The following is a 21085-nucleotide window of genomic DNA, read 5'->3' as shown; positions in this document are numbered from 1 at the left end:
GATCCTGCCTTGGCCTCTGCATGCGATGTGCACAGGGAAGCCTGCTTCGGTCCTGACATGGCCTGGTAATGAGTTACCGCTAGCTTCAGTCTCCTTTTCCATTATAACGTGGACAAGCAGTCGCTCTATGCTGCACCATTGAGGCCAGTGAGAGTTTTGCCACTGACTTCCTTGGGTGCAGAATTGAGCCCTCCCTGAAGAACAAATAGATGACAAAGCAGACCAGAATTGATGTAAAACCCATAGCTCACATTATGCATTTTATTGGGTGCAGAGAAGGGATCATGGACAGGATTATCCTTTCTCCAGTTTTGAGCGGATATAACTACACTGAAGTCAGTTACGCCAGTGTAAAGCTAGTGTAACAGAGTGAAGAATCAAGCCACATGTGGTGTTTGAGCCAAGGTAAGTTGTCCTCTTCTTTGACAGCCTGTGGAGCCATTTGAACGAATGATAGAAGTAAAATTCCATTCCTGCTTGCAAATAGAATTTGTCAGAACTGCTTGGAGAATGTCAGTGGTCAAAGTGGCCAGGAGGAAAATTGCGCGAAGATAATATTTCGCACTGGGCTATTGCCTTGGGTCATGGCGTGTATCTCAGAATGGTGTTGTGGGACAGGAGACTGAGTGAGACTACTGTGTGTGGCATGTTGCCCTTTTCACAGTATTAGTGCCTCCTGCTCCAGACCTGATGACAACTTTATAGAGACTTGAGTTCTGAGTAAAAACACAGCATGTACCGGGAATTTTTCCTTCCGTGCCTGGACTGAGAGATCAGAGTTAGAATTATTAACACAAGCAGAGCTAGAAGTTTCCTTTGATGTAGTCGTGTAACCCCAAAATGGTCAGTAACAGCACAATGCTTCCTCCCTTAGCTAGGAGGTTTTTTAAGGATTGGATCAATTAATGAAATCTGAGTTAGCCCCATTTACTTCAGTGAGAGAACTCTCGGTATTCTTATTTGTACTGTGATAGCACCTAAAGGCATTGGCTCCATTGTGGTCAGCACGCTACAAAGAGCCATTCCCTACCCTGAAAAGCTTACAGTGTAAGTGCAAGACCCCATACCACAGGTGGATATGACAGTCCGATGGGGACACACCAGGAAATGATACTGATCAGCTGTGCTCTGCCTAACCAGTGTCAATTTTTGTGTTTTAGGCATCAGGCAGGGAAAAGTTTGGAGAAGGACAGTGAGGTAGCTTTGCAGATAGTTACTCTTGTGAGTAAAGTTATTTATGTGCGTAGGATCTTTGGGGCTTAGTTTTTCTTCTCCTAGTCCCCTCCACCACCATCTGAGGAGAGATTAAAAAGAGTAGGACTGTTCATCTTAGAAATGAAATGATTAAGTGGGGATATGATAGAGGTCTATAAAATCACAAATGGTGTGTGGAGAAAGTGAATAAGGAAGTGTTGTTTACCCTTTCACATAACAGCAGAACCAGGGGTCACCCAATGAAATTAACAGGCAGCAGGTTTAAAACAAACAAAGGAAGTATTTCTTCACAGTCAACCTGTGGAACTCATTGCCAGCCAATATTGTGAAGGCCAAAAGTATAACTGGGTTTAAAAAAGAATGAGAAGTTCATGGAGAATAGGTCCATCAATGGCTATTAGCCAAGATGGTTAGGCACACAACCCCGTGCTCTGCGTGTCCCTAAACTGCTGATTTCCAAAAGCTGGGATTGGGTGACGGGCTAGATCACGCGATAAATTGTCCTGTTCTGTTCTGTTCATTCCCTTTGTAGCTTCTGGCGCTGGCCACTGTGAGAAGACAGGATACTGGGCTAGATCGACCATTGGTCTGACCCAGTATGGCCTTTCTTATTTTCTGTCCTAAGACTTTTTTTTTTAAAATGTACATTCTGTCTCCCTCACCCTGCGTCTATATCTCTTGAGTGGTTGATTGGCTGTAATAGCCTTTCAGGGTAAATGTAACCTATATTTTGAAATAACATTTGTTTCACACAAACCGAATAAAATGCCAAAGCTTGATCTGTCTACTCCCACTCACCTGCTATCTCTTTAAACATAGGACTCCATCACATCTCTGGGGAGCTAGAGGTGACTTGCTTCAGGGATTTGAACTCTCTAACACTTGCTGTGTCTGCCTTGAATTGGCAAGTACCATAATCCTTTAGTTTAACATGGCATTATTTGTAGAGAGAAATTTAAACAGCTGTCGGAGAAGCAAGTCACAGATGATGACTTTGTGAAGCTATACATAGTTCTTCACCGCAGTTTTTTGCTAAGGTGGAGCGGGAAACATGGCTGCAAAGAAGGACCCAGTCAGACTGAGTTTAGTGCCTTGAAAGATGGTTATTGCACAAAGAAGATACTGTAGAAGCAGCAAAGAATCCTGTGGATTCTTTGCTGCTTCTACAGAACCAGACTAACACGGCTACCCCTCTGAAAGAAGATACTGACACAATATAGAAAACAGTATTTGGTTTAGAACTGAAGTTCAGTAGCACTTTTATATTTGAGATAAAATTTTCAAAAGATTCAAAACTTAGGAGCCTTAAGTGGCTTTTGAAAATGGGACTTTGGTGTTTTTGAAAATTTTACCCTTTATCTGAAGGAGACCTATTATGACCGTCTAAATCACTGTTGTGGTCACTGCAGCTAGTGTAAAGAGTACTTGGCTATTCCTGAAGGTATTTATGTATTTGTTATGATTACAAAGTCATGTAATATTTCATTTTATAGTAATAGTTCAAGTGATTTAGAATAGTTGTAAATGTGTTTTGTTGTGCCAAGTGCTTTGCTGTAGGTGTCTGAGCTCCCTGCTATGCTTCCAGAGTGTGCTGTCTTTGTATATGCAGATACATTTTATTAGTGATCTGATTAGACAATATCTCAGGTCAGAGTGTGTAGGGTATCTATGGTTTATCATCTTGGCTTGTGAATTCTTCATACACACAGGAAAACAGACCTTTTCCTGAACAGTGCCCTAAATGCTGCCAGTGCACCCATAGTATAAGCAATAATGAGACTTAACTTTGGGGCTTGCTCTAGTGAAGCAACTCGGGTAGCTGGTAAAGGAGGATGGTCATGTATTTTAGTAGGGGGGTGTGTCCCGTCCTCCCCCCCAAGCAGCTCTATAAGAGCTGCTTCCTGAGTCAGGATCTTCTCTTGGTCTCTGGCTTTAATGTTTCAAAGCTCACTGAAGGTTAAATTGAAATGTCTTCTAGCCAAGGTGAATCAGCTGCCCCCCCATAAGGACAGAATTTATGTAGTACAACATCTGGTAGCAGATCAGTGCACAGGAACAGGGTAGGTACTGCCCCTCTCTCCTAATAGCTACATTTCACATTTATACAAGGTCAGGATTCTCCCTGATGGGGCTGGTATTTGGGGCCTTGTTCTGTGACAAGTGACTTGGGTTCTGAAGGCAGCTAAGAGCTGGAAGTGATCAGTTTCCAGACAATACTTATGTGAAGATGATTTACCCTGGAGGGCTGTGTGTGCTAGATTTAGCATGTGAGTTACTGACCGCAACACGCACTTCATCAGACAATAAATGGTCAGAGCTTTGTGGTTGAGAAGCTAATTGGATAAAAGATTCTCACTCATGCCTGTTACAAGGGGTTTCTGGTAAAATGATATCTTTATTGACAAAGAAAATGGTATTAGCAGTCTCTACCTTGGGACGCCATAGTCTCTGCCTTGGAGAACGGGCAGGATTGAACATTAAGGCTTTCATTGATACTTCTCCCAAAGTGATATAATCATTGACAGGAGAGCAGGAGATCTTGCTAAGGGGTTCTTAGTGAGCCGTCTCCACTCTTATTCCATATGATTACAGCCTAGATGGTATTCTTCGTGTATAAAGCTGCACTTGAATTCCCAAATCAGCACCTGGCTGTGAGCTGAGAACGGTCATTTTGTACTAGAGGGGAATAATAGGACAAACCCCAGGCACTTTTCCAGCATGTGACACAGAATGATTGCCTCTGGCCCAGGGCTGCTTATGGATTGAGCTGACTAGCTCATGTCATCTTTCTGGCTTCTCCTCCCAGTTCCTGTCACTGATTCATCATGTAACCTTCAGCAAATCGCTTCCCCTTCATGTGCCTCAGTTTCTCGATTTTTCTCAAAAGGAGTTAGTATTATCCCATCACAGTGTAATTTACTAACGTGTGTCGGGATGGAAAAGTCTTTTGAAGAGTGAAATGTTATTGCTGTTTCCTTTTCAGATGGCTCCGCCGCAATTCTTTTCTGCCTGCTCTTGGATAATCAGTGTCCTTCTGTAATGGGTATGTTAGATATGCCACAGACTGTAGAGCAGACCTTGCCACTTAATAAACCCCCTCCTCCGCCTTCTTGTGTAAGAAAAACTCAGTCTGAATCCTGAGCAGAACAAAGGAGATGAAGTGGCTTGTGCTTCTCGCCTTTTAGCCCTTAACTCCCTGCACCGCTATCCTCAGCTCTCTGGGTCACAACTACATTGAAATGCATGGACATTTCTGATCTGCCCCATGCCGCGTGTTCTTGACTGTAATAGGAAAATGACATTTAATTTGTAGCCCTGTCAGAATTGATGCTTTCCTAAATAACTCTCTCAACCTTTCTGGAGACTCAGAAACAGGAGTGAATTGCATGTTTTCCTAATGTTTGATGCACATAAGGGTTGAGCGCAAAGGAACCAGAACATTCCTTGCGCCGCAGAATTCTCACCAGAATGGGCCCAGGGCTCTGAAATACAAGAAATGTAGCAAGCGGGATGGGAAGAGAATAGGAGAGGAAATTGCCATGCAGGAAAAGGTGGGAGAATGATGGGTTATTTATATAGCAACGGATGTACATGATACTTCCCGGACAAATGAATCCCCGGCCCAGTGAGTCTACAGTTTGAGGCACTGATACTGAATTAGGATACATAACTGACTTCAGTGCAATACTGTTGGATGCTGCCCAGCACAGGGGTCCTTGAGCTCTCATCCCCATCTAGGAGCTGAGCCTAAAGGATTATATATCTTATGTGCCCTTCAGTAAAGAATCTTGGGCTGATGCTAGACTATAAACTGATGCAGATGGATGGGATTTTGGTTTCCCTGAACAGACGAGAGTGAGAATTTTCATTCAGTCCAAAGGCTATCAGGGAAGAGGATGAGACTAGGATGCTGGAGGGACTGACTGACAAGACAAGATTAAGGGTCTGGTTTTCAGAAGAGATGAGCACAGACTCCCCACTTGGGATTGTGGGTTCTCAGAATTAGATGCTGACTGAATACTGTGGCCATGAGTTGCCTATAATGCTCTTCAGGTATTTACTACCTGATCCTGCAGTTGGATCTGCATGGGTGGACCCTTTTGTCTGTGTGATCTGATGACAGGATTGGGACCTAATTGAATAAATACCTACCAGAGAGAGGAACTGTTTACGGTGGCAGAAGTGGGTGTAGCTAGGAGGAATAGGGTGACGGAAAGAGAGGGCAAATTTAGGCTGACTATCAGGAAATCACTCCTGAGAATGAGATCTTAGTCTTTGAAATATGAGACCTACACAATCAGGCTGGAGAAAGTGCTAGAAAATTGTCTTGCTGTGTAGGCTGGGGAGGGGGATGAAGAGAGAGACCCTTGCAGGTCTTTTCTGCCTTTATATTCTATGCTTTTATTAAGGGTCTGTCCTTGGCTGGATGACAGAACCCTTCCCTTACTAGTCTTAGCACTTGCCTTAGTCAGCAGAGAGGGATATGATCAGATGTGGCCCTCCCAATTTGAATACAAGTAGGCCAAGATTTTCATATACAGCTAAAGATTCTGGGTGCCCCACATGAGCCATCTTAAAGGGACCTGATTTTCAGAGGGTGAATGTTCAGAGCGCTCTGAAAATCAGGTATCTTTGACATGTCAAGTTGGGCACCTAAATTCACTAATTACGTGAGAATCTTAGCAAGTCCATTTAGCAGATCTGGCAGAAGGAGTTGCAAACTTCCCCTTCCCTACTGTTGTGTCCTGGCAAGAAGAGTGGTAGCCAGGCATCAGTGAAAGAGGCGGAAGCAGCCAGAAAACTGAATCTGGCATAGATAGATTAGAGGCAAATCAGAGAAAATGAACACAATATTGAGCTGAAGAGCAGATGAGAATTACTCAGCAAAGAAAATAATCAGCCAAGCAATTCCTCTTTGGTTTGATAGCAATATCACTTACATTACATTAAGCAGGGGTTGTTGGGTTTGGAAGCTGACCTTGGCTCCCCAGTCTGAGGAAAGGTTTCTTTCTGAGGAGCCCTGCTACTTTGGCGGCTATTTCCTAGAGAATGTGCATCTTGTTCAGCCATCAAGCTTCAGCTTTTGGAGGCTGGATATTGATGAGCCTTGTACCTGGCAGCAGACTATTTGCTTCCAAGAATCAGCCTTATGAAGTTGTTGTGAATGTGATCTGAGCAGGAGGGAGGCTCTGGGCAAACTCCGAGGTGTGGAGCCATTTAAATTATTAACAGCAATACCCAGGTAAACACAATAACAATGTGCAGGGATTAGACCCTTTCTGTATTTCTGAATGAGTCCTAGGCGTGGCTGCAAGATAGAATGTGCAAGGAGGAATAGATACGGCTGCAAAATTCACCTTGTTTCAAAACCAAAGCAGACAAATGGGGGACCCTCCAAAAGTATGGAGTGTGACGTTATTGACATGAACTGTGGGGCCCCAGCTCCACAGGAGAATCCACGCGGGGGCAAGACTGGTCACGGTGGAGACTCAACCCGAAAGGGGAACCCATGTGGGAGCTAAGCAGGCTAGCGTGGACACCCAAACCCTTCCGGAGGGCGGCCGGTTGCTCCTCATGCTGGAGCACCTGCAGCCAGGAACGGGATTTTCTGCGGGCCCAGCTGAGGGGAAAACTGGGCAGGTAGAACCACCACCTCCCTCTCTGGTGGAGGGGATCTTGAGGTGGGGTGTGTAGCAGGGTGCTTACCCTGCTCCTGCCCTGAAGGGCTTAAAATAGCCCTGGGGGAAGGTTGTGGTTGGGAGCTGCTAAGCTGGGCTGATTGAGAAGTGGCTGCAGCTGAGCCATGCCACAGCTGGCCTGTATAAAGAGGCTGGGAGCCAGGAGCTCAGCATTCTCCCTCAGCCTGTGGAGGGAGATGGGCCTGGCTGCAGGAAGCTAGAGACAGGGTACCTGAGTGGAGCAGGGCTGGAGAAAGGCAGAGGAGCTGGGGAGCTCCAGCCTGGAAAGCCCCAGACTGCAGCCTAGCATAAGGCCAACAGGTACTGGGGATTGCAGAGGGCAGCCTAGGGGTAGTCAAAGGCAGCAGGTCCAAACCCGACCTTGCCAGTGATGAGTAGGCTGATACTGCAGTCTGCCCCAGGGTGTGGGGGCTAGATGATGACTGGCAGTAGCCTGATACTGAGGTGAGGTGGGGAGAGTGGGTGGGGGTTTCCCAGGGAGGGGAGACCCTGAGAGAAAAAGGTTACTGCCAGGGGGCAGCACCCCAGCTAACAGGGCACCGGATCCTGGGAGGGACACGGGGGCCAAGAGGCAGCGGATCACCGACCTGCAGAGGGCGCTCCGGAGGCTGGAGAGCTAATTCCCGGAACAGACTAGCAGGAGGCGCTGCAGGAGTGAGTCCGCACATCTCCACGGGCGAACAATTTATGCGTTTACCCTGTATAAGCATTATACAGAGTAAAACAGATTTATTTGGGGTTTAGATCCCATTGGGAGCTGTGTGTCTGGGTGCTAGAGACAGGAACACTTGCTAAGCTGTTTTCAGTTAAGTCTGAAGCTTTGGGGGCGTGGGCCAGACCCTTGGTCTGTGCTGCAGCAGATTAGTGTATCTGGCTCAACAAGACAGGGTTCTGGAGTCCCAAGCTGTAAGGGAAAATGGGCTCAGAGATTGTCACCTGGTGTGCTGAGACTGTCTCAAGGGGGTCTCTGTGACCGAACCCGTCACATGGAGTTTGGATGTTCCTCCGACCTAGCTGAGTCTGCTGGCATGCAGCAAAGCACTTGAATAGGCTTTCCGAGTGAAATTCATCCCAAGGCCGATGCACCCCTAAATCCCATTTATGCCTTCAGGGACTTGTGCTGGCTTTCTGCACAGAGGTGTGTCTGGCCTTCTGGCGGTGTAGGCGTATACATCATAGCAAGCCATTATCACAGTTTATTGCTCTACTGGAGGGTGCTCTGAGGCACGATGTTGCAGCATAATTTGAAACACTGAATTAAACAGACTGTTGGCAACCTAAGCAAGGTTCCCAAAGGACTGAATCCGATTTAGAGACGGAAGTACCTTATTACCCTGAAGGGCTGTGTGGGTGTGAAACCAGTCTTCCAGTTGCCCATGTTATACCTGTTCAGTGACTAAACATTAAGACTCAAGACCCCGTGGTTGTCAGGACAGTGCCTTTTGCCAGCACTAAATTCACATTAAAGGAGAAAAATGAACCCTGCAAAACGTCTCAGGGTGGGGGGGATATCTTTTCAGTTTATGGTTCTTTATTTTTCTTTCTGGACTTCTTTTATTGTTGCTTCCCAGCCACAGGCCACAATGGTTCAAGGCTGCTTGGAGACATTCTGTCCACCTGGCTTTTCCTTGTTACTACAGAAGTTGAATTGACTGATTTAGTCCTTTGAGTGAAATATCTCCCAATCACCAAAACAGACATCTTATCTTCCCTCCTCCTTACCACCATATGCAAGCAGTGTCATAATGTTGTTCAGTCAGTTTTTAGCACTAGGTGTTTGCAAAGTGATTTTAACTAGGTCAAGGTGTTACCTTAGGATAGAATCCATTGGGAATCCATTAATTTCTTTGCCTTCAGCAAAACCCTTAACCAATTAGATGATGACTCCAGTTGCTTTTATGTTTCCACTGATTGTTCCTCTGTAGGTTTTTAAGTATCTGTGGTTAAGAGTTGAGCTGAGGGTTTCATGCAGATCCTGGAGATGTCAGTTCCTCTTGCTTGTAGCTATAGGGAGTTTTTGTTTTGTGCCAGCTTCAGAAGGAAGAATTAAAAAGAATAAATTATGTTTAGGGGACATTCAGTGCAATTAGAGCTACAGCAATAACCTAGATTTATTGGAGCAGTGCACCCAGTTATTAAACCTAAACATTCAGATCCCTACGTTCTCATCAGTTTCATTTTGCCTATTGTTCTATTTTTAGTCCATGTATTATCAGAAATGGTCCATCTGAATTATCTTTTGTTTCTTTCAGAATATGATAAAATCCCCTGTAGCTAAGCTTAGATGTTTCTCTCACTTTGGGGACAAAATCTTGTTTGAATCAAGTTAAAAAGCTAGTGGCATATTCAGAGAGCGACAACTTTGCATCCTAAAGATTCAAACAAAACAAGGCACGAGATCAGTTTACTGAACTCTGCTTTTATCATTTCAAAATTTGCAATTGTAGTTATTTTATTTCTCTATTTTTATGCTTGGTCCTTCAAGTTAATTACATGTACCTTGTAAGCTAAATAAAATATATTAGCAGCAGTAGTAGTAGTATTTTAGTAGCACCCACTACATGTAGTCCACACATAGGGGCCTGCCCCATAAAATGTACAGTTCTGTAGGGATTATTTCCAATCTGATCATTTTATTTGTAAAAGTCTTTGTAATTTGATGCAGATATAATGCTGCACTTCTGTCTGTTACCAGGATGTTTTGTGTTTAGGAGATGGATCAGGTCAGTAGAAGGCTGTGTTTTATTTATATTGGAGTATTAAAAAAAAAAAAAAAAAAGGCCGCAATCAAGAGGTGGTCAAAGCAGATGGACAGAAAACTATGCACATGTTGACTGACCGTACAGATTAACGCCAAACCCAACATGAATGTAACTCTGCATACTGCCAAGGAAAAAGCCCCCGTAAATAGATGATCCTGGTACCATGGCCTAAATACAAACAGATGGCTTTCATTGACCATAGACCTCAGGGTGCTGGATTAGCTACGGAAATGCACACGCCCAGAGGTCTGTGCAACTTGGGAGCAAGTTGGAGTCAGGACAGCAGTCTCCAGTGCAACTGTCATCCGCTTGGTACTATCCAGGGAAGAAAGCAGGAGCTAACAATGTGTGCTAGCTAGTGTGTAAATCACAACTGCCCCCAGTGGATGGAATCAGACCTGCTTCAGCATGTGGGATTAAGGCTTGGTCTAAAGTTAAAATTTAAGTTGACATAGCTAAATTGGTGAAGGGTGTGAAAAAACCACCCCTCTGACCGATGTCGTTATGCTGCCCTAACCCCCAGTGTAGCCTCAGCTATGTCAACAGAAGAATGCTTTGGTAAGTGTAGGTGCTGCTGTTTGGAGAGGTGTGTGGCCTCTATCTAAGGCAGATAGAGATAATATAGAAAGTACATCTGAACATCCATACTCCCACCATCCCATGCAGAACAACCTGAAATGTTAGCTGTTATCTTTCTCATCCTCGTCACCTTCCTCATCTTCAGTGGCCATCATTCTGGCACCTCCCAAGGGCTACATCTCTCTCCCCTATTGCCCACAGCCTGGGATGCCACTTTTATAACATATTACGCTGTTGCTACCATGCCTAATGCATATTCAATAGGGGCTTCTCCTCTCTTCCTTATTTGTATTTCCTCCCCTTCCTAATGTTGAGGTGTCCTTCTATAGGTTAGTATATTATTCATTATTATATATGTCAATTGGTTGCATGGCACTTTTGTGGTTGGATGTTCTTTCCAAAACTTCCCAGAACCTGGTGTTAACTCATGTTTCTGTGGTTGGTTGGTGTCATTAGGGACAAAATTCCCCCTTACACTCTACTTCCAGTTCCCCAAAACTTGGGTGTGACTGTTGGGGCTATTTATGCCAACGTTCGTAGGCCTCAAGCCTCATGCTAACTGCTGAAGCCAGTGTCTTACAGGATACAGGCCTGTAGGTTCCATGTTTTACTGCTGAATATAAAAAAAGCAAGTCAGTGAATATAGTAAAGGCAAGCTAGCCCTATGGGCGACAGGTGGTATTCCTACACTGACCGAAAACCCCTTCTGTTGGTATAGGCTGTCTCTTTACTACAGGATGGTGCCAGTATAGCTATGCAGGTATAGTCTCCATAGCATAACCTAAGTCACCCTCTTGTGGCTGCAACTCACAGAGAAGCCGTAGGGAGATCACTTAATGGGCCAGGAAAGGTCGCAAAGGCTAAATGGGGCCCCAGGAAGCCGGACGTGAACAAGAAGAGAAGCAGGAAAAAGGGAGAATTGCCACCTGGAGAGCCAGCTGCTATCAAAGTGACAGTGTAGCCAGGGAAGGAGGAGCAGCAAGCCTGCATGGCAAAGTGCTTTGATACCCTGGCACCCAGCAGGGAGTGGGAGAGTCCGGTCAGTTGCATCAGTATGTGGGAAGCCAGGAAGTTGAAAGTCAGGCTCCACATCCACCAGAGTTTCTTATGCCTTGTTTGTTGTGAAGCCATAGAAGGGATGGGACTCAAACAACACTAGATGTTGGTCTGGCTTACCTGAGCTTTTACAAGAAAGTGAAATAAATAATACCTGGCACCATATTAATCCACTTCCATGAAAGGAACTGAACGACAGGGATGGGTCACTCGATAATTGCCCTGTTCTGTTCGTTCCCTCTGAAGCAGCTAGCATCAGCCACTGTCGGGTAATAGGGTACTGGGCTAGATGGACCATTGATCTGATCCAGTATGGCCATTCTTATTTTCTTATGAACTGGGAACATTTTTTCAATCAGACTCAGCTGCCATTTAGGAGTGGCTGAAGAGATAAACCATTAGGCACTTAACTTTTATGAGCTCATGACAATGCAGATGAATAATCAAACTGTTGATTCATTCCTACAGTCTTCATAGACTCCTAAGATAGCTGGTCAATTTTATGCACTGCAACACCCCAGAAAGCTACTGTGGTTTGTGTGGGGTGTAGCTGAGCATTTATTGAAGCTGACAGTTACTTGGCACTCATGTGATCTTCTGAGCAAATCAACAGGCTGTGGATGAGACAGAGGGAATGAAATCTGATTTCTCACCTCTTTACTAACCTGTGCTGGTAGCAGGTTCTACAGAACTAGGAAAGAAAACTGTAAGAAATATGTGTAATGCAATCTGTGAGCACAACAAAAAAATCCTCCAGGACTTCAGACCCTGTGCCCGTTCCTTCTGCAGCAAGGAAAACTGCATGAGCAATGTCAGTGTTGGATGGAAGAATAAAGTTAATGCAACCTAATACAGACAGACAGAACAAAATGAAGTGTCAGTAACAAAAGCACTAAAGCAATTTAACTTCGTAACAAGCGAATGGGACTGAAGAGGGCTCTTCCATTAGAGTACTTTTTTTTTTTTTTTGACAGCAGCAGCTCATTTGGAGCCCACTGCATCAGTGCCATTCATGCTGTTTCAGTTTCTGTTTGCTGCATTGCGATCAGTAGCTCATGCTGTTTTCCTCTCCTTTTCGGTAATGAGGTGAGCATTACATGTCTTCACAGTAAAACAAATTTAAATTTTGCATACAAACAAAAGACAGTACCAGCAATATCTGGAAATGGGTGGACCCCCCACCCCCATTGGTTATCACAACAGTTGTTAACGAAAAAACAAATTCACTGTTGCTGTAAAGCGTGCAAAGGAATTAAAGAAGGTACTAGGGAGTATTCTGTCCTCACCAATCATGCAGTGTGTATACGCACATATTCAGTAGTTCTCCAAGGAACAAAGTAATTGCATGAAATAATTTCTCTGTGTGGAGCAGGAACTGTCTTTTTATTACGTGTTTGTGCAGCGACCAGAATAATGGGATTGGAAGCTTTAGGTATTACTGCAGTACAGCTAATATGTCATGATAATTTAATAATGTGAAACAAGTGTTTATATTATTAAGAGGCTATTGTCTGTCCATATTTTTCTGCTTCATAGGTCTCAAACCAAACACTTGTTCATCTTCTGTAATAACATCTCACATTTATATAAATACCTTTCAACTCACTGGTTCCCAAAGTGCTTTATTAGCTATATACAGCACCAGTAAATACCTCTGGGGCAGTGTGTGGCAACCAGTTAATACACAGTCCATACAATAGTGACAGGGGAGGGTAAATTCTGGACAAGACTTGGGCAAAACTCTGCTCTTGTTTAAGAAAAACAAACGTGCCCCATAGGATCTTTTATGTTTGTAACGCACAAACAAGGCTATGTTTTTTAGATCTCCTACAAAAGATTTGCCCTCATCTGACTGCTTGCAACATCATTTGTCAACTTTAAAAGAGTGAAGGGTAAAGTCAACACTGTTCGGGGATTTGAACCTGTGACTCCAGGGAGCCTGATGTTTGAGCCTTGAGCTATGCCTTTTTGAGGAGACTCCTCTATTGTATTCGAGGTTATGGTGGGGTCTAGCAGGCAACATATAGAGTTTTGAGTACAATACATCTGATATAACCTTACATCTATAAATATTAGTAGAACACAAATGTTTTCATTCTACAGCTCACTTTGTAAGATATTTCTCATGTACTGCTTTCTTTCCCCAGACACCCATGGTACTCCGTGTGCTCTGGTGGGCATGCAGTCTACAGGTGATCCATGGACCACAGTTTGAGAGTTCTTGATTTGTAGTTACATTGATGGGGTCATCAGGGAGATGCTGGCTCTTGCAAGGGTCTTTCCTCGTATTAGACCATGACTGTGAAATCAGGTAATGGAACTGGAGGAGAATGACATCAGATGCACCCAAGCCATCAATAATGCTGGGTTGAGTACTTCTAAGAAATTAAAACAGTCATAAGAAGAAACTTGTGTTCACCATTTGTATCCTGCAAGACATGGTGTTTGCCTCTCATCTCCAGACTTCACGTTGCCTGCCAGAGTTAACAGGACCAATACAGCACTTTAGTTTTGGTTATGCTGTATTTTCAGGTCTTAAGAAGTGGATGGGCCTTCTGCATGGGGTGAATTTCATGCATGCATGAAGCAGAGGCTGTGAACGCATACACCATTATATATGCTTGCAGACACTAAATGATCCATATGTATCTTGCATATTTGCATCCATCTGCTATGTTCAAGTAATATTTTTCCAATTTACAAACAGCTGCTGCTATTCTGTATCCATTATTAACAGCTATGAGGCAACTCCGGTCATTTAAAAAATCACCATTTGAAGCCAGACTTGCTGTAAACAGAGTTCCTTAGAGTAAAGTTGGTTACAGCAGTAGCTCAGTCAGTCACTTAGGGGAAAGAATACTGAAGTCATCTACTTGGGTGTTTCTATCTTGATCGCTCAGTTGAGGAGGATAACAGCTGAAGAAGGCTTGGCTGAAAGAACATGCTGGGATCACTTCTATATTTTTCCCAATAGAAACCAGGTCTTTGAGGAATATAAGCTAAAATAACTGATAATTAAAGTGCTGTTCTTAGTTTGCATACATTTTTTAGCTGTGTGTTTTATAAATTTGCAGCTCTTTGCTCCTCAAACCAGGTATCTGCTGGCCTCACCATAATTTAGAGCAGCTTCAAAATGTCTGTGAAGTACACTGGTGTATAATTCATAGTTCCCAAGGCCAGAAGGGACCGTTACGATAATCTAATCTGACCTCCTATATAACACCGGTCATAGAACTTCCCCAAAATAATTCCTAGAGCAGATCTTTTAGAAAAACATCCAATCTTGATTTAGAAATTGAGTGAAGGAGAATCCACCACACCCTTTGGTAAATTGTTCCAGTAATTTATTATCGCATGGTAAAAAATGTATGCCTTATTTCCAGTCTGAATTTGTCTAGCTTCAGCTTCCAGCCACTGGGTTGTATTATACCTTTCTCTGCTAGACCTAAGAGCCCATTATTAAATATTTGTTCCTCATTTGGATACTTGTAAACTGTAATCGTCACCCCTTAACCATCTCTTTGTTATGCTAAATAGATTGAGCTCCTGGAGTGTATCACTATAAGGCATGTTTTCTAATGCTTTAATCATTCTCATGACTCTTCTCTGAACCATCTCCAATTTATAAGACCATAAGAATGGTCATACTGGGTCAGACTAATGATCCTGCTAGCTTAATATCCTGTTTTCTAACAGTAGCCAGTGCCAGATGCTTGAGAGGAATGAACAGAACAAGGCAATTAGCGTCTGATCCATCCCCTGTTGTCCATTCCCAGCTTCTGGCAGTCAGAGGTTTAGGGATATCAGAGCATGAGATTGCATTCCCTGACCATCTTGACTAATAGCCATAGATGGACCTATCCTCCATGAACGTAGCTAATTCTTTTTTGAATTCCATTATATTTTTGGCCTTCACAACATCCCCTGGCAATGAGTTCCACAGGTTTACCGTGTGTTGTGTGAAGAAATACTTCCTTATGTTTTATACCTGCTGCATATTAATTTCATTTATTGATCTTTGGTTCTTGAGTTATGTTCTTGCATTATGTTCACTTGTGATGTTCACTTTCTCCACTTCAAGATTCTCCTCACTCTATCATGTCCCTACTTAGTCATCTTTTCTAAGCTGAGCAGTCCTAGTCTTTTTACTCTCTCCTTGTATGGAAGCTCACATAGGTGCTTGAACTAAGGGTGCTGCTGCACTCCCTGGCTTGAAATAGTTTCCATTACATACAGGTTTACAGATTTGTTCAATGGCTTTCAGTACCCCCACTGTACACGTTGTTCCAGCATCTGTGGAAGCCCCTACTCCTAATCATTTTTGTTGCCTCTCTGTGTACCTTTTCCTATTCTAATACATCTTTTTTGAGATGGGGTGACCAGAACTTCATGCAGTACTCCAGGTGTGGGAATACCATTTATTTATTTAGTGGCATTATTATATTTTATCTCTTTCCTAATGAGCAGATGTTTTCAGAGAACTATTGACAATGACTCCAGTGACTTTCCTGAGTGGTCACAGTTAATTTATACCCCATCATTTTGTATGTAATGTTGCGATTATGTTTTTCCAATGTGCATTACTTTGCACTTATCAATATTGAATTTCATCTGCCATTTTGTTGCTCAGTCTCACTCAGTTTAGTAACTCTTCATGGTCAGCTTTGGGCTTAACTCTTTTGAGTAATTTTATATCATCTGCAAATTTTGCTACTTCACTGTTCACCTCCTTTTCCAGATGGAATATGTTGATCAGAACAGGTCCCAGTACAGAACTTGGGGGAACTCTCTATTTACCTCCCTCCATTCTGAAAATTGACCATTTATTCTTACCCTTTTGTTTCCTGTCATTTAACCAGTTATTGATCTATGAGAGGACCTTCTCTCTTATCCCATGGCTGCTTGCTTTGCTTAAGAGCCTTTGGTGAGGGACCTTGTCAAAGGGTTTCTGAAAGTCCAAGTACACTATATCCACTGGATCACCCTTGTCTACATGCTTGTTGACTCCCGGAAAGAATTCTAATAGCTTGGTGAGGCATGATTTGCCTTTACAAAAGCTGTGTTGACTTTTCCCCAGCATATTGTGCTCCTCTATGTGTCTGATAATTCTTTACTATAGTTTCAACCAATTTGCATAGTACTGAAGTTAGGCTTACCAACCTCTAATTGCCAGTATTGCCTCTGGAGCCTTTTTAAAAAATTAGCGTTACATTAGCTATCCGCCAGTCATCTGGTACAGAGGCTGTTTTAAGCGATAGGTCACAAAGCATCAGCATCATTGGCAATCCCTCGATTCAAGGATGATCTCTACCACGGATTTACATATGGATCCTGAGATGACACAAGCATCTGATCTTGGAACCACAGATCCGCCTGCACTAGGTACAGACGTTTCCTGGTGGGCCAGCTGCCTGCTGGGAGAAACTTTTCTTTTTCCTTCCTTCTCTCTTTTCAGCTTCAAGGTTACATACCATAGTTAGTAGTTCTGAAGTTTCATTTTTTAGTTCCTTCAGAACTCTTGCGTGAATATAATCTGGTCTTGCTGATTTATCAACATGTTTCCTGAATTGTGGGCACCAGAACTGGACACAGTTATTCCAGCAGTGGTCACACCAGTGCCAAATACAGATGTAAAATAACCTCTCTACTCCTCCTCAAAATCCCCCTTTTTATGCATCCCAGATTTGCATTAGCTCTTTTGGCCACAGTGTCACATTGGGAGCTCATGTTCAGCTGATTATCCATCACAACCCCCAAATATTTTTCAGAGTCACTGATTCCCAGGATAGTCTCCCATTCTGTAAGCAAGGCCTTTGTATGCATTCTTTGTTCCTAGATGTATACATTTACATTTAGTTGAGTTAAAACACATTGTTTGCTTAGGCCCAAGCAATCCAGATCACTCTGATTCAGTGACCTGTCCTCTTCATTATTTGTCAGTCCCCAATTTTTGTGTCATCTGAAAACTTTCAGTGATTTTGTTTTCTTCCAGGTCATTGATAAAACTGTTAAATAGCATAGGGCTAATAACTGATCTCCACAGGACCTCAATGGAAACATGCCCTTTTGATGACTGTTTCCCATTTACAACTGCATTTTGAGACCTGTCAGTTAGCCAGTTATATCACTACCTTACTGTGGCTGGGGATCACTGGGGAACTGCTTATTCTGGCTATGTCCTCACCTGCCCATGTCTCATACCCTGGTGGACTGGGAAGACATGGGTGTACAGCTGGCTTATATGGCTTTACAGCAGCCAGAGATCCCTACCACCACACACCTTCATGCCAGGGGGAACAATCAGTTCTCCTTGTAGGTTTCTCGTTGGAATGGAACAAAGGGGACTTGGTTTGGATCACGGTCTGGCTAATAATTAGGGTGACCAGATGTCCCGATTTTATAGGGACAGTCTTGATTTTGGGGGCTGATAATCATGTTGTGTATTATTTGAACACCCCAAAATGTTTAACACTTTACAACAGAGAAGAAGTACTCACTTCTACTCCACATTGCTGACAGCCAAGTAAAATAGCAATTAAATTTTAAGTAGCATTTCTGAGCTTTCTTAGTGGTTCCTCTTGGTTAGAAATGTCATATCATTTGTGACATAGCCTGTGTTGGAAGAAGCCCCATTGCAAAGTATTTCCATTCAGCTTTGTTAATTAACAATCAGATGAAGTTGTTTAATATTTAAATAAAATATGTACTGTTTAAAGAGTCCACAGTGAAGTTCTGCTTGAAAATATCAACTGTGAAAATAGCTTTTATTTAAACACAGTTCCCTGGTGATATCTGTCATGCAGACTGCTACTCCTTGTAGGAACCTCCTCCACTGCATGGCTTCTTTTAAAGTCTATTGCTCTTCTTAGTGAGAAGAGACATTACGTAAAAACAGCTTTATTTTTTGTTTACCATTTTAATTTATCAGAATTGTTGATGTCTCTCATTACATAGTTTTAGACTTCACAGTTCAAATTTCAATGCTTCACAAACCAATTATCTTTTGGAGTTTGTTCAGTATAATGAAGAATCTGTCGAGTGAGCCCACAGCGCTGTGTGGCCATGCTGCATGCATACTCTTCTATTCAATTGCCCAAAGACTGAAGCTTAATCAAAACACCTCCACTGGGCATTTCAACTAAATATCTGTATCCACCAGAAGTGCTCTGTGCAGCTTATGCCAGGTCCCGAGAACCTGCAATGCCTTGCATAGTAATTCTGTGTTTAATACTAGTTAGTTTTTTTGAGGTTACAGTTAAAGTACTGGTTTAAAACTTTTGAATTCCAAGATGTGGGAGATTTGTTTTTGTCCATGCTTTTCATACTAACATACATCTAACATGCAATTCTACAATTTTCTACCAAAAGAACATGCATATTAGAGCTAATCAGCAAATGGGGGAAAGAGGAAGTTTTTCTACAGAAAATTTAGTTTTTCTTGAAAAACCAAAAACGTTTAGGTTTTCAACAACAACTCAATTTCCCCCCAAAAGCAGACACTTTTCACAAACAGTTTTACTTCTCCGAAACCCCAATTTTCTGCCCCCCTCCCCCCAAACCTGTTTCAACAGAAAAATTTTGACCATGTCTAATCCAGATACTTGTCCTTCTAGTAGATGCCACTAAGGCCTGGTCTACACTGGGGGGTTCGATCTAAGGTACGCAACCCGGAGTCGACGGGAGCGCGTTTGGAGTTCGATATATCGCGTCTATATGAGACGCGATATATCGAACTCCGAGAAATCGATTGCTACCCGCCGATATGGCGGGTAGTGAAGACGTACCCTAAGTAGGGTTCTGCAGACTGCATTTCTGAGCTAAAACTGAAAGTGAGAGCAGAGCACTGGGCTGTATCCAACCTTGAAGTAGAGGGCCCCAGTTTTGTCCTTGATGCAACTCCATTGACATCTTTGGGAATTGTGATGCCAGAATGCTAATTGCATAAGTCACATGATGGCATAATAGAATCTTGGGGTTTTTTTTTTTGTTTTTTTTACAAGCAACAATCTTCTGAATGACTAATTTTATGAACCATTTTTCCCAGACGGGGGAAAAAACATCATAACAAAAGGGATACCAATGAAGAACAAGTCATCCCTTCACGTTTCAGTGCCTTCGGTGAATTGTAAGTCACTTTTTGCAGTGGTTTGAAGGACAAGTAGAAAGTGATGCATGCACCATGCTTGAATTTACTCACCATACCTACTGTAATTTTGACATACTAACCATGGACTGAGGAGCTCATAAAGTTGAGTTGGTAAAATAGGGGTTCTATTATACATCCCACAGAGGATTCTTGGGGCAGGCAGGGGAGTGCTGCCTAACTTGTTCTGAGTCCTATATCTGGTTCATTTTCTGCCCTTTCAGTTGCCCAGTTTCAGCTGTTTCCAGCCTTTGAGTACACTGAGCAGTGGCCTCAGGCATTTTTGTGGAGGGGAATCCTCAAAGCAGGCATCCCGCTTCTTGGTAAATATTTCAAGTTTTGAATGCGTGAATAGCTAGAACTGGACTTTTTAAAGTCCAATTCACCCTACCTTCCGTATCGGAGATCCTATTGGGCTTACAGCGGCTCCTCATTATCTCTCCATTTATCACCCCTTAGGAAACTGTTTGTGAGTGTGTCTCATTGGGCAGCTAGAAATCCTGTTTGGAAAGCATGGATCTAGTGTGACTTAGAAAGCACTACATTTTTTCATATAAATTATGCAAAAACTAGTGCTGTGGGGGTGCAAACCCTGAATGAGCAAGGCTCAAAACATAAGGTGCCTTGGTTTAATTTTTTATGCATTGCTTAGAAGTCAATCTGACTGCACAGCCAAGCAGCTTTGTATGTCATTACCTTTAGTTTTGCATCTTGCGGGTCACTTTATTCTAATCAAGTTTTCTGTACTATTTAGTGTAAACCTGAGAATTCTGTACACTTTTACTTATATGAGGGGAAAGTCACCATGGAAGGCACTTTTTGCTGCTCACAAATTATTGCTGCATTATTTCTACACCTTCAAGTCAGCTCTGATTATCTTGCAGCATGGAAATGTGTGGCGATAATACAATAAAGGACTTTACATTATAGTCACAAGCTGCCTTCACATCAGCCTTTTTGTTCCTAAACCAGTAGTTTATCATATCCGCATCCTCACTGCATGTCTTTTTTATAACTTCCCATTGTCAAGGGATTAAAAACTTCAAGTTGCACTTCAAGTAAATAAAAGGAAGAAAAAAGCAAGGAAGAAAAACAGTGAGTTGGCTTTATCAAAACTATGTGTAGCCCTTAAGTCAAATCTTTCTTCTTAAGACTGCTTTATAATTTTCTCTCTTTCCTGCTGAGTTCCCTTTATGTGACTGCTAAAGTGTAGGAGCATGCAATGTAACTTCACAGGGTAAAAGTTCTAGCAGCTAAAGTGGGGGCAACATAGTTGCGCATGTAAATGTCACCATTGTACTCCAGAGTGCTCCTAACTGGAGTTGGGAGTTGAACCTGGATCTTGTGAATCCCAGTTCTGTACCTTAATCAAACAAATGTAACAAGAATCTGCATTTTTATGTGTAGTTTATAATCTGCACTTTAGCATGGTGGGGTCTGTAGGTTGCACTTAATGCATTTGCAGGACTCTTCAGCGAGCTGTTGAGGTTTCTGCTTCGAATATTTCTTTTAAACACTCACAAGTTTTCTGTTCAATAATGGATTCTCCTAAAAAAGGCTTTGTGCTGGCAATTTGAGCTTTTAACAGGTCATGTCAGTTACTCAGTTTGTAGTTTCTCACTTAATGTTAC

At 42.8% G+C, this 21085-nt stretch overlaps 1 protein-coding gene across 3 annotated transcripts in view; it reads left to right on the top strand.

Moving 5' to 3' along the window:
• Nucleotides 1-21085, top strand: part of LOC123350686 (leucine-rich repeat and fibronectin type III domain-containing protein 1-like protein) — a 217594-nt gene that overhangs the window by 46147 nt on the left and 150362 nt on the right. Inside the window, exon 1 of one of the 3 annotated variants that reach the window (XM_044989369.1) lies at nucleotides 19332-19436. The exons of the other annotated variants lie outside the window; for them this stretch is intronic. The gene's annotated coding sequence lies outside the window, so the exon portion shown is untranslated. Of the gene's footprint in view, nucleotides 1-19331; nucleotides 19437-21085 lie in introns of those variants that run through there. 3 annotated transcript variants of the gene reach the window in all.

The sequence above is a fragment of the Mauremys mutica genome, chromosome 15, assembly GCF_020497125.1.
Source record: "Mauremys mutica isolate MM-2020 ecotype Southern chromosome 15, ASM2049712v1, whole genome shotgun sequence".
Lineage (NCBI taxonomy): Eukaryota > Metazoa > Chordata > Testudines > Geoemydidae > Mauremys > Mauremys mutica.
This window is presented reverse-complemented; position numbering and strand designations above follow the sequence as displayed.